The sequence below is a fragment of the Puma concolor genome, chromosome E2 (assembly GCF_028749965.1).
Source record: "Puma concolor isolate L17-30 chromosome E2, mPumCon1.1.hap2, whole genome shotgun sequence".
Lineage (NCBI taxonomy): Eukaryota > Metazoa > Chordata > Mammalia > Carnivora > Felidae > Puma > Puma concolor.
The window spans coordinates 551,713-566,951 of NC_141681.1; the positions used below are offsets into that span (position 1 = coordinate 551,713).

General features: G+C 39.9%; 1 long non-coding RNA gene across 11 annotated transcripts in view; it reads left to right on the forward strand.

The window, feature by feature from the left end:
* Positions 1-390: 390 nt before the first annotated feature.
* Positions 391-15,239, forward strand: part of LOC147573268 (uncharacterized) — a 29,780-nt gene continuing 14,931 nt past the window's right edge. For 4 of the 11 annotated variants that reach the window (XR_015244544.1, XR_015244552.1, XR_015244549.1 and 1 more), the window contains exon 1: positions 398-778. This is a non-coding gene — a long non-coding RNA (uncharacterized LOC147573268). Of the gene's footprint in view, positions 779-15,239 lie in introns of all 11 variants that reach the window. The other 7 variants (XR_015244550.1, XR_015244548.1, XR_015244551.1 and 4 more) reach the window with 5 other exon arrangements.

The following is a 15,239-nucleotide window of genomic DNA, read 5'->3' on the forward strand; positions in this document are numbered from 1 at the left end:
ATTTCTTTGTGTCCCAGGCCCTGTCATTAAAACCTTTCCCAATGTGGAGAACAGGCGGAGTTGCCCAGGCACCTTCAGTGTCTCAGCTGAGCGACCAGGGCCTTCAACATTGCAAGAATGCCCATGATTGCCAGCAGAGAGAGCTCGAGCACCACAGACCCAGAGAGGCGGGTTCCTTTGCCCAGGCAGTGATGGCCAGCAGAGGGCGCACCATGGGCTTTTCTGACCCAGGGCACCTGAGAGCAGGAAGGGCTTTGATTGCTCCCAGAGTACTCAGGGCCTCTGCCGCTGCCTCAGTACAGAGAGCAGAGCTGCATTTCCAGCAGGTTGTGCCACCCGCCCCAGGGGAGATCTTGGGAGCTTTGTAGCAACTTGGCATCTCCTGAGTAGCCAGAGAGAATTTTTCTTATTGTACTGAGTGCTGAGGAGTGGGCGCTGGGTGACTTCTCTGGGCAAGCTGGTTGCTGAGCTGCACAGGCCCTTGCATTTTCTGGGCTGTTCCCGTGTTTCATTCCTCCCCTTCCCGGACAGTATTTGAACAAGACATGTTTTACTAAAGGTCTCGTGGATTGCGGAGTCCCACGACATCACCTCATCGATGCAGTCGATGGTTTGTTCCAGATTCAGGCTTGTTTCCGGGAAGAAACCCTGACAGACATTCAGAAGAACGGGAGCTGCATTCCGTTAGGACATGAATACATGAAATGTTCGTCTTGGGAACTCCTGGAAGAATGAGCTGGGACCCACTTTCCAAGGCCTGCTAGAACCAGTGACCGAGGTAAGGGCACAAACTGTCCCCCACATCATACATGCTTTTTAAAAAGTTTCATGGTTATTTTTCCAACCTAATTAAGTGATTGCAAACTACAGAAAACCTGGTAGGTACCTGTCATTAATGTACGTTATCTTTAATTTAAATTGCAGTGAGTAAAGATACAGTGTAGTATTAGTTTCAGGTGTAAAATATAGAGCAACCCTTCCACACGTCATCCGGTGCTCATCCCAGGTGCACTTCTTAATCCCCAGCAGCTGTTTCACCCATTCCCCACCTTGCTCTGGAAGCCCTCAGTTTGTTTCCTAGTTAAGAGTCTGTTTGTCACTGTCTCCTCCTCCCCCCCACTTTGTTTTGTTTTATATCCATGTGTTAGTGAAATCATCTGGTATTTGTCTTTGTCTGAAAGGCTTATTTCACCCAGGATAACATTCTCTTGCTCCATCCAGCTCATGGCAAATGACAAGATTTCATGTTTTTATGGCCTAATAATATTACATTCCATATACCACATCTCAATTTATTCATCAGTTGATGGATGCTTGGATAGTTTGTAATTTGGCTGTTGTAGAAAATGCTGCTGTAAACATCATGGTGCATGTATCCCTTTGAAGATTTTGTATTCTTTGCGGAAATACCTTGTAGTGAAATTGCTGGATCGTAAGGTACTTCCATTTCCAGTTTTTGTGGGTTTTTTTGAGAAATCTCCATAATGTTTTCCAGACTGGCTGCACCAGTTTGCATTCTTACCCACAGTGCAAGAGGGTTATTCTTTCCCCCATATACTTGGCAACACCTGATGTTTCATCCTTCATTGATTTTCGTCATTGTGACAGATGTGATGTGTTATCTCATTGTACTTGTGAATTGTATTTCCCTGAAGATCAGTATTGTTGAGTATTTTTTCATTTGTCCCTTGGCCAGGTATATGTCTTCCTTCAGGAAATGTCCATTTTTGTCTTCTGCCCATTTTTAATCAGATTTATTATTTTTTGGGTGCTGTATAACTGTATATATTTTGGACACTAACCCTTTATCCGATGTCATTTGCAAATATCATTCTGTAGGTGTTTAAGTTTTGTTGATTATTTCCTTGGTGATGGAAGGTTTTAATTTTTATGAAGTCTCATTATTTTTGCTTGTGTTTCCCTTACCTCTAGAGATATATCTACAAAGACGTTGTACAGGCAATGTCAAATAAGATACTACCCGTGTTATCCTCTGGAATTTTTATGGTTTCAGGTTTCACATATAGGTCTTTATCCATGTTGGATTTATTTTTGTGTATGTTGTAAGAAAGTGGTCCATTGTTGTTTTTGTTTTGTTTTGCAGATTGCTGTCCAGTTTTTCCAAAACCATATGTTGAGGAGCCTTTTTTTTAAGTTTATTTACTTATTTTTGAGAGAGAGAGAGCATGCAAAAGAGGGGCAGAGAGAAACGGAGAGAATCCCACGCATGCTCTGCACTGCCCTGAGATCATAACCTGAGCTGAATTCACAATCACACGCTTTGTTGGCTGAGCCACCCCTGTGTCCCAAGACTATCTTTTTTTCCATTGGATGTTCTTTCCTGCTTTGTTGAGATTTGATTGACCATATGGGTATGAGTTCATTTCTGCATTTCTATTCTATTGATCTATGCTTCTGTGTTTTGTTGTTGTTGTTGTTGTTGTTGTTGTTGTTTTGCCAGTACCATACTGTTCTGATCAGTACAGCTTTGTAATATAACCTAAAGTCTGGAATTGTGATGTCTCCAGCTTTGCTTTTCTTCTTCAAGTTTGTTTTGGCTGTTTGGGGACTTTTGTTATTCCATACAAATTTTGAGATTATTTGTTCTTGTTCTCTCACAAATGTTTTTGTTAGTGTGATAGGGATTTCATTATATGTGTAGATTGTTTTGAGGAGTGTAGACATTTTAACAGTATTTTGTGCTTCCCATCCATGAACATGAAATGTATTCCATTTCTTTGTGTCCTCTTCCATTTCTTTCATAAGTGTTTCATAGACTTCAGAGTACAGGTCTTTCAATTCTTTGGTTAGGTTTATTCCTGGTTTCTTGTGGTATTTGTGAGCCTGTCAATGGGATTGATCCCTTACTTTCTCTCTGTGTTAATTCATGATTTGTGTTAGAAATGCAATACATCTATGTAGCTTGATTTCTGTATATTGTGACTTGTGGAATTCATATATCAATTCTAGCAATTTTTAAGGGAATCTTTCATGTTTTTTATAGAACACATCATGTCAGTTCCAAATAGTGAAAGCGCTACTTCTTCCTTGCCGATTTGGATGCCTCTTATTTCTTTTTGTTGTCTGAGTGCTGTGGTTAGGGTTTCCCATACTATGTGGAATAACAGTGGTGAGAAGGGTCATCCCTGTTTTGTCCCTGACCTTGGAGGAAAAATTTTCAATTTTTCCCCATTGAGGATGAGATGAGCTGTGGGTTTTTCATAGATGACCTTTATTATGTGCAGGTAGGTTGAGTCTCAATGTACCTTGCTGAGGGGTTTTATCATGAATGGATGTGACATTTTGTCAAATAGTTTTCCTGCGTCTGTTGAAAGCATCATATTGTTCTTATCCTTTCTTCTATTACTGTGGCGCATCATGTTGATTGATCTGTGAATGTGGAACCACCCTTGCAGCCCGGGAATATATCCCAGGTGATTATGATAAATGATTCTATTAATGTATTGTTGACTTTAATTTGAAGGTATTTTAATAAGAATTTTGGCATACATAGTCATCAGGCTATTGGGCTGCAGTTTTATTTAAAAATTTTTTAACATTTTTTAAATGTTTATTTCTTTCCCTTGAGTACATAAAAGTGAGGGAGGGGCTCAGAGATAGGAAGAGAGAGAATCCTGGCCATGCCCCACACTGTCATGGCAGAGTCCAACATGGGACTAGAACCCATGCACCACAAGATAATGTCCTAATCTGAAATTAAGAGTTGGACAGTAAACAGCCTAAGGCACACAGACGCCCTGGCAGTTTTCGGTTTTAGTGGAGGCTTTATCTGGTTCGGTATCAGGGTAATGATGGCCTCATAAGATGAATTGATAAGTTTTCCTTCTTTTTTACTTTTCGTAATAATTCGAGGAGAATACATATTACCTCTTTCTTAAATGGATGGTAGAATTCATCAGTTAAACCATCTGGCCCAGAACTCTTGTGTTGGGGGGAAATTTTTTTTATTACTGATTTTATTTCTTTCTGTTTTCAGATTTTATGTATCTTCCTGTTTCAGTTTTGGTAGTTTGTGTGTTTCTAGGAATTTGTCCATTTTTCTCAGAGTGTCCAATTTGTTGCATATAGTTGTTCATAATATTAACTTCTAACTGTATTTTTGTGGTGTGGACTGTTATTTCTCCTTTCTTATTTGTGATTTTATTTATTGGAGTCCTTTCTCTCTTCTTACTGAAAAGTCTGCCTAGAAGTTTTCATGTTGATTACTGTTTTCAAAGAACTGGCCCCTGGTTTCATTGATTTTGTCTAGTGTCTTTTTGGTTTGAATATCCCTTATTTCTGTCTGAATCTCTATTACTTCCTTCCTTCTGCTGTTCTTCTTCTGATATGTGACCTGGAATATGATCAATTCTGGAGAATGTCCCATGTGCGCTTGAAAAGAATATGTACTCTGCCATTTTAGTATGGAGTGTTCTAAATATATCTGTTAAATCCATCTGGTCCAGGGTGTCATTCAAAGCCATTGTTTCCTTGTTGATTTTCTGTTTACAGCTTCTGTCCATTGATGTGAGCGATGTGTTAAAGTCCTCTACTATCGTTATATTATAAAAAATGAGTTCCTTTATGGTTGTTGTTAAATATTTTATATACTTGGTGATCGCATGTTGGGTGCATCAAAATTTACAATCATTGGATCTTCTTGTTTCATTGTCCCCTTTAGTATGAGATAGCGTCCATCTTCATCTCTTGTTATAGCTTTATTTATTTATTTACTTATTCATTTATTTATTTATTTTAATTTAAGTCATAGTTGACATACAGTGCATTCTCGGATTCGGGAGTAGAATTTGGTGATTCATCCCTTACATACAATACCCAGTGCTCATCACAACAAGTGCTCTCCTTAATACTCATCCCACATCTAGCCCAGCGCTGACCCATTTCCCTCCATCAACGTTCGGTTTTTTTCTCTAACATTAAGAGACTCATGTGATTTGTTACCACTCTTCTCGTTTCCTGCCCCCTTCCCATATTTTCATCTGTTTTGTTTCTTCAATTCCATATGAGTGAAATCATATATTTGTCTTTCTCTGATTGACATATTTCACTTAGCGTAATACATTCTAGCTCCATCCACATCATTGCAAATGGTAAGATTTCATTCTTCTTGAAGTTGAGTTATATTTCTTTGTATATACATATGTTTGTATGTATGAACATACACATATCTACATATGTATATATGCGTATACATACATACGCACACACACACACCACAACTTCTTTATACCTTCATCAGTTGATGGATACTTGGGCTTTCTCTATAGTTTGGCTACTGTTGATAATGCTACTATAAATACTGGGTTCATGAAATGTCACTATTAGGTATTTACCCAAAGTGTACCAAAATAGAGTCTTGGTTTTAAAGGTTATTTTGCCTGATATAAGTATTGCTACTGGCTTTCTTTTGACATTATTGGCATAATAAATGTTTCTTCATTCCCTCACTTTAAATCTAAAGGTGACTTAAGTCCAAATAAAGCTTTGTAGGCAGCATCTAGATAGGTGTTGTTTTTGTTTGTTCGTTTTGTCCATTCTGATGCCCTATCCAATGTCTTTTGATTGGAGCATTTAGTCCATGTACATTTAGAGTGATTATTAATAGGTATATATTTAGTGCCATTCTACTAGTTGTTTTGCCATTGTTTCTTGATGTTTTCTCTGATCCTTTCTTGTGTGTAACACTTTTAGTCCTAGATTTCCACTCTAAGAGCCCGATTTAAATATTCTTTTCTTTTGACTGGTAGTACATTTCTTTACTTCTTTTTAATATTTCTTTTTTTTTTTAATTTAAGCCCAAGTTAGTTACTTTATAGAGGAATACAGTTTCAGCAGTAGAATTTAGTGACCCATCAAGTACAAAATATACCCAATACTCATCCCAAGTGCTCCCGTAATGCCCATCACCGATTTAGCCCATACCCCTATTCAGTAACCCTCCTGGAACCCTGAGTTTCTTCTCTGTATTTAAGTCTCTTATCGTTTGACTCCCTTTCGGTTTGTACCTTATTTTTGCTTTCCTTTCACTACATTCATCAGTTGTATTAAATTCCACAGATGAGAGAAACCATATGATGTGTGTCTTTCTCTGACATATTTTGCTTAGCATAATCAAGTCCGGTTCCATCCATGTTGTTTCAAATAGCAAGATTTCATTCTTTTTGACCACTGAGTAATATTCCATTGTATGAATATACCACATCTTCTTTATCCATTCATCTGTCAATGGTCATTTGGGCTCTTTGCATAATTTAGCTATTGTTGATAATGTTGCTATAAACATTGCAGTGCATGTGCCACTTCGACTCAGCGTTAGTGTATCCTTTGGATAAATACGTAGTAGTGCAATTGCTGGGGCCTAGTGTAGTTCTATTTTTAGTTTCTCTGACAAATCTCCATACTATTTCCAGAGTGGCTACACCACTTTGCATTCCCACCAGCATTGCAAAAGCGTTCCCTTTCTCTGCATCCTTGCCAACATCTGTCTTTTTCAGAGATGTTAATTTTAGCCATTCTGATAGGTGTGAGGGGATATCTCATTGTGGTTTCGATTTGTATTTCAGTGATGACAAGTGAGATTGAGCATCTTTTCATGTGTGACCAATCTGGATGTCATCTTTGTTAAAGTGTCTCTTCACGTCTTTTGCCCATTTCTTCACTGGATTATTTGGTTTTTGGGTGTTGAGTGTGATAATTTTTTATAGATTTTGGATACTAACACTTTATCTGATATGTCATCTGCAAATATCTTCTCCCATTCCATTAAGTTTCCTTTTAGTTTTCCTGATTGTGTCCTCTGCTGTGCAGAAGCTTTTTATCTTGCGGTTCCAATAGTTCATTTTGGTTTTTATTGCCCTTGCTTTGGAGACATGACAAGCAAGAAGTTGTTGTGGCCAGGATCAAGGAGGTAGATTGCCTGTTTTCTCCTCTAGGATTTTGATGGTCCCTTTCTTACATTTATATCTTTCATCCATTTTGAGGTGTGTGCATGCGTGTGTGTGTGTGTGTGTGTGTGTGTGTGCATGTGTGTGTGTGTGTGTGTGTGGTTTAAGAACATAGTCCAGGTCCAATCTTCTCACTGTCCAGTTTTCCCAGTACCATTTGCTGAAGAGACTTTTGTTTTTCCATTGCATATTCTTTCCAGTGTTATCAAAGATTACTCTGCCATATGTTTGAGGGTCCATTTATGGGTTCCCTATTCCATTCCATTGATGTCTGTGTCCGTTTTTGTGCCCGTACCATACTGTCTGGATGATTGCGGTTTTCTAATACACCATAAAGTCCAAATTTTAATGTCTCCAGCTTTGTTTTCTTTTTCAACATGACTTTGGCGATTTGGGGTCTTTTCTGGCTCCCTACAAATTTTAGGGTTGTTCTAGTTCTGTGAGGAATGCTGGTGTTATTTTGATAGGGATTGCATTGAATGTGTCAATTGCTTTGGGTAGTATTGACATTTTAATAATATTTGTTCTTCTCATCCATGAGCATGGAATGTTTTTCCGTTTCTTTGTGTTTCTTCCATTTCTTTCATAGATGTATGGTTTGTTCCTTTATTTTTTTAATCTTTATTTTTGAGAGAGAGAGAGAAAGAGAGAGCGCATGAGCAGGGGAGGGGCAGAAAGAGAGAGAGAGGGAGACACAGACTCTGAAGCAGGCTCCAGGCTCCGAGCTGTCAGCACAGTGCCCATCACGGGACTCAGACCCACAAATGCGGGATCATGTCCTGAACCGAAGTTGGCACTTAACCGACTGAGCCACCCAGGCGCCACTCTGTTGTTTTAAGTGTACTGATCTTTTACCTCTTTGGTTATGTTTACCCCTGGGTATTTGATGGTTTTCAGTGCAGTTGTAAAGTACATCAATCCTTGATTTCTCTCTGCTGACTCATTATTGGTGTATAGAAATGCAGTCAACTTCTGTATATTGATTTTATATCCTGAGACTTTCCTGAATTCCAGTATCAGTCCTAACAGTTTTTCCATGGAGTCTTTTGGATTTCCTTGGAAATTATCATGTCTGCGAAGAGAGAAAGTTTGACCCTCCTTGCCAGTTTGGACGCCTTGTATTTCTTTTTGTTGTCTGCTTGCTGAGATTAGGACTTCCAACAGTTTGTGGAATAATAGTGGTGAGAGTGGACATCCCAGTCATGTTCCTGACCTTAGGGGGAAAGCTGTCAGTTTTTCCTCATTGAAGATGATATTAGCTGTGGGACTTTCGTATCTGGACATACTGATATTCAGACAAGATCTTTCTATCCTTCCTTTCATGAGTGCTTTTTTTCATCAAGAAAGGATGCTGCATTGTGTCAAATGCTCTTTCTGCATCTATTGAGAGGATCATACGGTTGTTATCCTTTCTTTTATCAATGTGATGTATCACATCAGTTGATTTGCAGATATTGAATTGGTGGTGCATTCCAGGAATAAATCCAATTCATTGTGGTGAATAATTATTTGTATGTATTGTTGGATCCGGTTTGCTGCTTTTTGTTGAGAATTTTTGCATCCAGGTTCATCAGAGAAATTGGTCTGTAGTTTTCCTTTCTGGTGGGGTCTTTGTCCAGTTTGGACTCAAGGCCATGCCGACCTCATAGAATGAGTTTGGAAGTGTTCCTTCCATTTCTCTGGCCATGACCTTATCTTGTTCTTTCATTTGGGATGCATTCCTCTTGTCTTGGCATTTTGGCTGAGTATTTGCCTTCTCTGTGTTACAAACGCTCATTATGTTAGCTGCCTGTGAGATGAATGGCTTTATGAAAAGGAGGTCATCTAGTGTCCAGGGGCTGACACATCAGGGAGTGTCTGTGGTGTGTGTTGCATACATTGTTTTGTGTTCTGGCTGCACTGTCCTTCAGGCCAGTTGTATGGACAATGTATGGTCCTTGGCCAGAATGTGCTGAGTTTTGTGTAGTTCAGCTCCGATCTGCTTCTTAAATGAGAGTTGAAATGTCTGCCACTCGAAGTGAAGCTCTGCAGAACTGTCTGGTCAAGAGAGGTGGTGTGGTCATGGGCTTCCACTGGTCTCCTGGGGCAGGGGACACCTCCATTGGGACTGAGGCAAGCCTGATTGACCTAGAAGGCCAGTCTCACGAGAGCACAGGAATGTGGGGTTGGTGTAAGCATCTTAGGCAGCCAGTGTGGAGATGACCTTGTTTCCAGCAGATGGCTCTGTGTCTATGCTGTGGGGAAGAGGAGGAAAATGGTCCCACACACCTCCTCTGTCCTACCTCCTTTGTCCCTTGTTGTGAACACTGCTTCTCAGGGATGCTCCCCATGAGAGTGTATAATCGCCCCACTGTGTGCACCAGGCGATGTACAGGTCACTGTTTCCCTACCATCTGCCTGTAAGTAGTTTGCTGCCTTCTCTCAAGGATTAGGCCAGTGCTCTCAGGGCTGTATCCCAGCCAAGCCTGCTAACCTTTGAAACTCCACATTCTCGGGGTCTGGATCGCTTGGTTAAGTGTCCTAGTCTTGATCCTGGCTCAGATCATGACCTCGTGGCCATGGGCTTCTCTCTCTCCCTCTATTCCTGCCCCTCCCTTGCATGTGTGCTCTCTCTCTCTCTCTCTCTCTCTCTCTCTCTCTCTCAAAATAAATAAACTTAAAACAAATTTAGTGGCATGGAATACCTTATTTAGGCGAGATTTCCTCCCTGAGGGAATGGCAGGGGTCTGTCAGTTAAATTTCCAGCAATGATTAGGAATTTCATTGCTGACTGGTTAAAGGTTACATTCCTACAGGAATGAATTTAGGGTTAGTGACATGAGCCCTTAACATAAGTAACTCCATGATGGTCCTGTGAGTTTTCTTTACATTCCAAACCCATATTTTTGCACATCAATTTTTTTATTAAAAACATAACCCTAAATAATATTTTAGCCATCTACTGCCGGCCCAATTATCATATCCTGTAAAACTGTGACCATCTCCTAATCATAGATGAAGATCAACTCTGTGGCTCTAAGATTTTTGTGACTCTAAATTACATTGATGTATGTTACTAAGATCTTTGTGAGTCTAGGTTACTGCTGGCCTCCTGAAATCTTTGACCCAAGGACACCCAGCCAGGTTGCTGAGCCATCACTTAGGCACAGAAGCACCCTTTCCAAGTCACCTCTTCCTAAAGCGTGTCTTTCCCTCTGGTACTTCTGGATCTTACCCTTTTGCAGATCACATGCTGTGATGGACATCCCCTCATGAAAACCTGTCAAAGTGGATGAGAGAAACCTGCTTACCTGTGACTGCCACTTCATGATCACATCTTTTCCTTCTGAAACCCCTTGAACACCCTATCATTCTTCCAGCCTTTGAACATCTCTTTGATTTGGAAATATTTCATTCTCTTGTATTCCTGCTAAAAATATGCGTGAAAATATTAAGGCAAGGATTCTTTACAATAAGTAAACCAGTCACAATGATCCATCTGGCCGTGTGTACGTATGTTTTCTTTTTTGGACACTGTTCAGGCATGATGTGAAGTACATCCTGTAAAATCTGAGTATCATTCATTATCTAGGATAACCGCCTTTATGGAAGCCATTTAATGACATGTTCATTCAAGATCCGAAAAACACTTAATTTACAGACCACATAATACAGTGGTGTATACATATGTTATTATCTTAAAATATGTAAAGTGGATGTTTCTATGAAGTGTATATCATGCATTCAGTTTTCTGTACCATGAATGCTATTATTTAAATTACACAATAGTAAGAACAACAAGAATAGGTACATGGCCATCACTAGTAACTAATACTAGAACTAGTCATAATATTAGGTGTTGAAAACATAAAACCATAATTACTAATAATCTTTTCAATCGTGGTGGGTTTCTAGTTACCAGAAAAATTGGGAAGATATTATTGAATCTCCACATACATCAGAGTGTTTTCTGACTATTGATATCCTCTAAGTTGATACATGATCACAATCAATATCCCAAAGAGATATGGTAGTATTAACTAACTTTGTATTTGTATTCAGATTGCTTCGGTTTTCACCTCTTCTGTCCCAGACTCATCCCAGCTGGCACATTACAGTCATCCTGTCTCCTTCGGCTCCACTTGGCCATGGCAATTTTTAGATTTTTCCATATTCTTCATAATCTGCAAAGTTTTGAGGGTACGTTTGTAGAATGTATTTTGTAGAATGATCCTTGGTTGGGATATGTCTGACGTTTGTTCAAATGCTTAGGCTGACTACTGTGTTTTGGAGCAGAAGATCCAGAGGCATAGTGCCATCCATAATTATCACTTCACATAAAGGTTGTTTACTCTGAAGATTTGGGTCTTTTGTGGTTCTGTACAAATTTTAGGACCGTTCTAGTTCTATGAAAAATGTTGTTGCTATTTTGATGGTGATTGCATTAATTGTGCCAGTTGCTTTGGGAAGTATAGACATTTCCATGAAATTTGTACTTCCGATCCATGAGTATGGAATATCCTTCCATTTTTTGATGTCATCTTGTATTTCTTTCATCACTGTTTTATACTTTTCAGAGTATAGGTCGCTCACCACCTTGGATAGATTTATTCATAGATACCTTATTATTTGATGTACAACTGTAAATGGGACTGTTTTCTTAATTTCTGTCTCTACTGCTTCGTTATTGTCTAGAAATGCAACAGATTTCTGTACAATGATTTTGTATCTGGTGACATTGCTGTATTCATTTATCACTTCTAGCAGTTATTGGGTGGACTCTTTAGGGTTTTCTATATATAGTGTCACGTAATCTGCAAAGTGTGAAAGATTCACTTCTTCCAGATTTGGAATAGTTTTTTCTTTTCTTTTCTTTTCTTTTCTTTTCTTTTCTTTTCTTTTCTTTTTGTTTTTTCTTTACTTTTACTTTAATTTACGTTGTTTTGTTTTGTTTTGTTTCATTTTGTTTGATTTATCTGCTGGCTGTAGCTTGGACTTCCAGTGCTATGTTTATTAAAAGTGGTAAGAGTAAACATCCTTGTGTTTTCCCTGACCTTATAGGAAAAGCTCTCAGATTTTCTCCATTCAGGTTGATTATAGCTGCAGGGTTTTCATAGAAAACATTTATTGCATTGATGTATGTTCCCTGTAAACCTACTTTAGGGGGTTATAATCATGAATGGATGTTGTAGTATGTCAAATGCTTTTTCTTCATGTATTGAAATGACCGTATGGTTCTTTTCTTTTAACGTTTATTAATTTTGAGAGAGACAGAGTGTGAGCAGGGAAGGGGCAGAAAGAGAGTGGGAGACGCAGAGTTAGATGGAGGCTCTTGGCTCTGAGCTTTCAGCACAGAGTCTGATGTGGGACTTGAACTCCTGAATCATGAGGTCATGACCTGAGCTGATGTCGGACTGCTAAAGGATTGAGCCACCCAGGTGCCCCGATCATATGGTTCTTATCCTTTCTCCAGTTGATATATTGTATCACATTGATTGATTTGCAAATACTGAACCACCCTTGCAGCTTGGGAATAAATCCCACTTAATTGTGGGATATATTTACAGTTGTTATATCTCCTTTTGGACTGTACCCTGTACTGTTATATAACGTCCTCCTCTGTCTCTTGTTATGTACTTTGTTTTAAGTGTATTTTTTCTGATACAAGTATTGCTACTCTAGTTTTTTTTTTCATCCGTTCTTACACCCTATGTCTCTATATTGGAGCATTCATTCCATTTACCTTCAAAGAAATGATCGCTATGTATGTATGTATTGCCATTATATTACCTGTTTTCTTGTGGTTTCTAATGATTTTCTCCGATCCTTTCTTGTCTGTCTTTCATGTTTTGCTTATTTTCTTTAGTGAAGTATTTTAATTTATTTATCTTTATTCTTAGCATATTTGTGACTGGTTTCTGATATATGGTTACTGCTGGGTTATTTATATAACCTCTTCTGCGTTTAGCAGTTTGTATTAAGCTGATGGTCATTTACCTTGGAACCCATTATTTTCTCCTCCCTAGGTTTTTGGTAGATGTTATTATATTTCAAATCCATATCTCTGAGTTCTTTAACTATTTTTTTCAAAAATATTCATGTTTTACTTGATTTGTGTCTTTTACCTCTATAGTGTCACTTTTGGTCTCTCCTTTCCACTCAAAGAGTCCCTCTTGTCACGACCCACGACCGGCGTGACAATCACCGAGGTCAGGGTCCTGAGGGTAGGGGAATGCAAGAAAAAAGAGAGAGAAGAGAAAGTTTGGGAACAGGAGGGTCCCCTGGGCTGATGGCCCAAGTGACGGCTTTATTGTTGCTGTACACAATCTTTTATAATATAAGACTCTTATGGATCAGGTCATTCTAAGAATAAACAGGTTTCACATGATCACTGCCAGCCAAAACATTTAGTTCTGTATACCTTGTGAACCTTGTGAACGGGTCACAAGACCTTGTTGATAGATTGCTAGCAAAACACAGTTCCCATGTTTGTTTCTATCTGACTCGGGGTAGAAAAAGGGAGGTAGCATTACTGCCAACACCTGCAGACCACAGGCTTCAGGAATTAACTTTCTCAGCCTTGACAAGGCTTTCATATGCCCTTGAAAGTGGGGGAATGGGAGGGGGAACCACCGGGTTGGCTTGAGTCAACAGGGAACATTGCTCGACCTGGTCTCAGCCTGGCGCCGGGGCCCGGCCCCCCACACCTCTTCATATTTCTTGCAGGACTGGTTTAGTGGTACAAACACCTTTACTTTTTGTTTAGGAATGTCTGTGTCTCCTTCCATTCTGAATGATAGAGTTGCTGGATAGAGTATTCTTGGATGCTGATTTTTCCATTCAGCACTTTGAATATGTGATGTCACTCACTTCTCGCTTGCCAAGTATCTGTTCAGAAATCTGGTAGCTAGCCTTATGGGTCTTCCCTTCTAAGTGAAGGTCTCTTTGTGTTGCTGCATTTAAGAGTTTTTCTTTATTGTCACTGTAATTTGCAAGTTTGCTTACAATATGTCTGGATGTTGGCCTGATTTTCATTTCGATGTGAATTCTCTAGCCTCCCAGATGTGGATGTTTGTTTCCTCCCCCAATTAGGGCATTTTTCAGCTATTGTTTCCACAAATAACTTTTCTGCCCCCTTTTCTCTTTCTTCTGAGACCCCTACAATATCAATATTGTTATCTTTGCTGTAGTCACTGAGTTACCTTAGTCTCATCTCACGTTGCAGAAATCTGTTCTCTCTTTGGTTCAATGTGATTCATTTCCATTACTCAGTCTTTGAGGTCACTGGTTTGCTCCTCTGCTTCTTCCGTCCCTTTGTTAGTTCCAGCAAGCGTGTCTCTCCTTTATTGTGTCCTCAATGTCTACTATTTCTTATCTCTAGTCAGGGGTCTCACTCTTCTGCTCATTGCACAACTCTAATGAGTACCCTTATGATCATTGCTTTCAAATCTGTATCAGGTATGTTACCTACATCTCTTTGGCTTAGATCTCTGGCTGTGACTTTGACTAGGTCTTTCATTGTGGATAAACATCTCTCTGTGTCCATTTTGTCTGTCTCTCTGTCTCTATTTCTCTGTGTTAATAAAGTCAGCTGTACCTTCTGCTCTTGAAACTAATAACGTTATGAAGAATAGGTCCTGGAGAACTCAGCAGTGCACGTCTCCGTTTATAGGACCTGGACCTTCAGGAGGCTATCGTATGGGTACTGTTCACAGCCTGCTGCTGTGTCTGGGTTACTTTTCCTTTTAGTGCAGGTGTCTGCACTGATTGCGTGCTGTTGTGGGCTGTGCTTTGTCTCAGTGGTGTTAGTGGAACCCAGGCAGGCCAGCTGTGGGGTGGTATGCCCGCTGAATAACTTGGGCACAGGGCAGGAGTGTTAGCAAAATTTCACAGGACTACAAGTCCTATGCCAGATTTCCCGATGTCCTTTGGTGCCTGGGGGCTGTGGACCAGCGGTGGAAGCTAGGGGCTTGAGGATATGCACAGAGCATGTCTGTGCCTGGGGACATGTGGCTTAGTGAGACAGATGAGGGTGCATGGATATGTACAACTGGGTGAGGTGCAGATGTGCACAGCACGCTGTGGCAGCTATGCATGCAGCTTGTCAGACAGGGTGCCCTTGTGGTTTGAAAAATGTTTAGCCTGAGACCAGCAGGCTTGGTTTGGTGAGTCCCCTAGTGAACCCTTGGGACTGGCACACTGCTAATGGGTTAGTTAGCAAGAGTCTGTGCAGCCTCACCCTCTTGTGGGTGCTTCTATGCTTATTCTGGGAGGCTGAGGGAGAATAATGGTGCC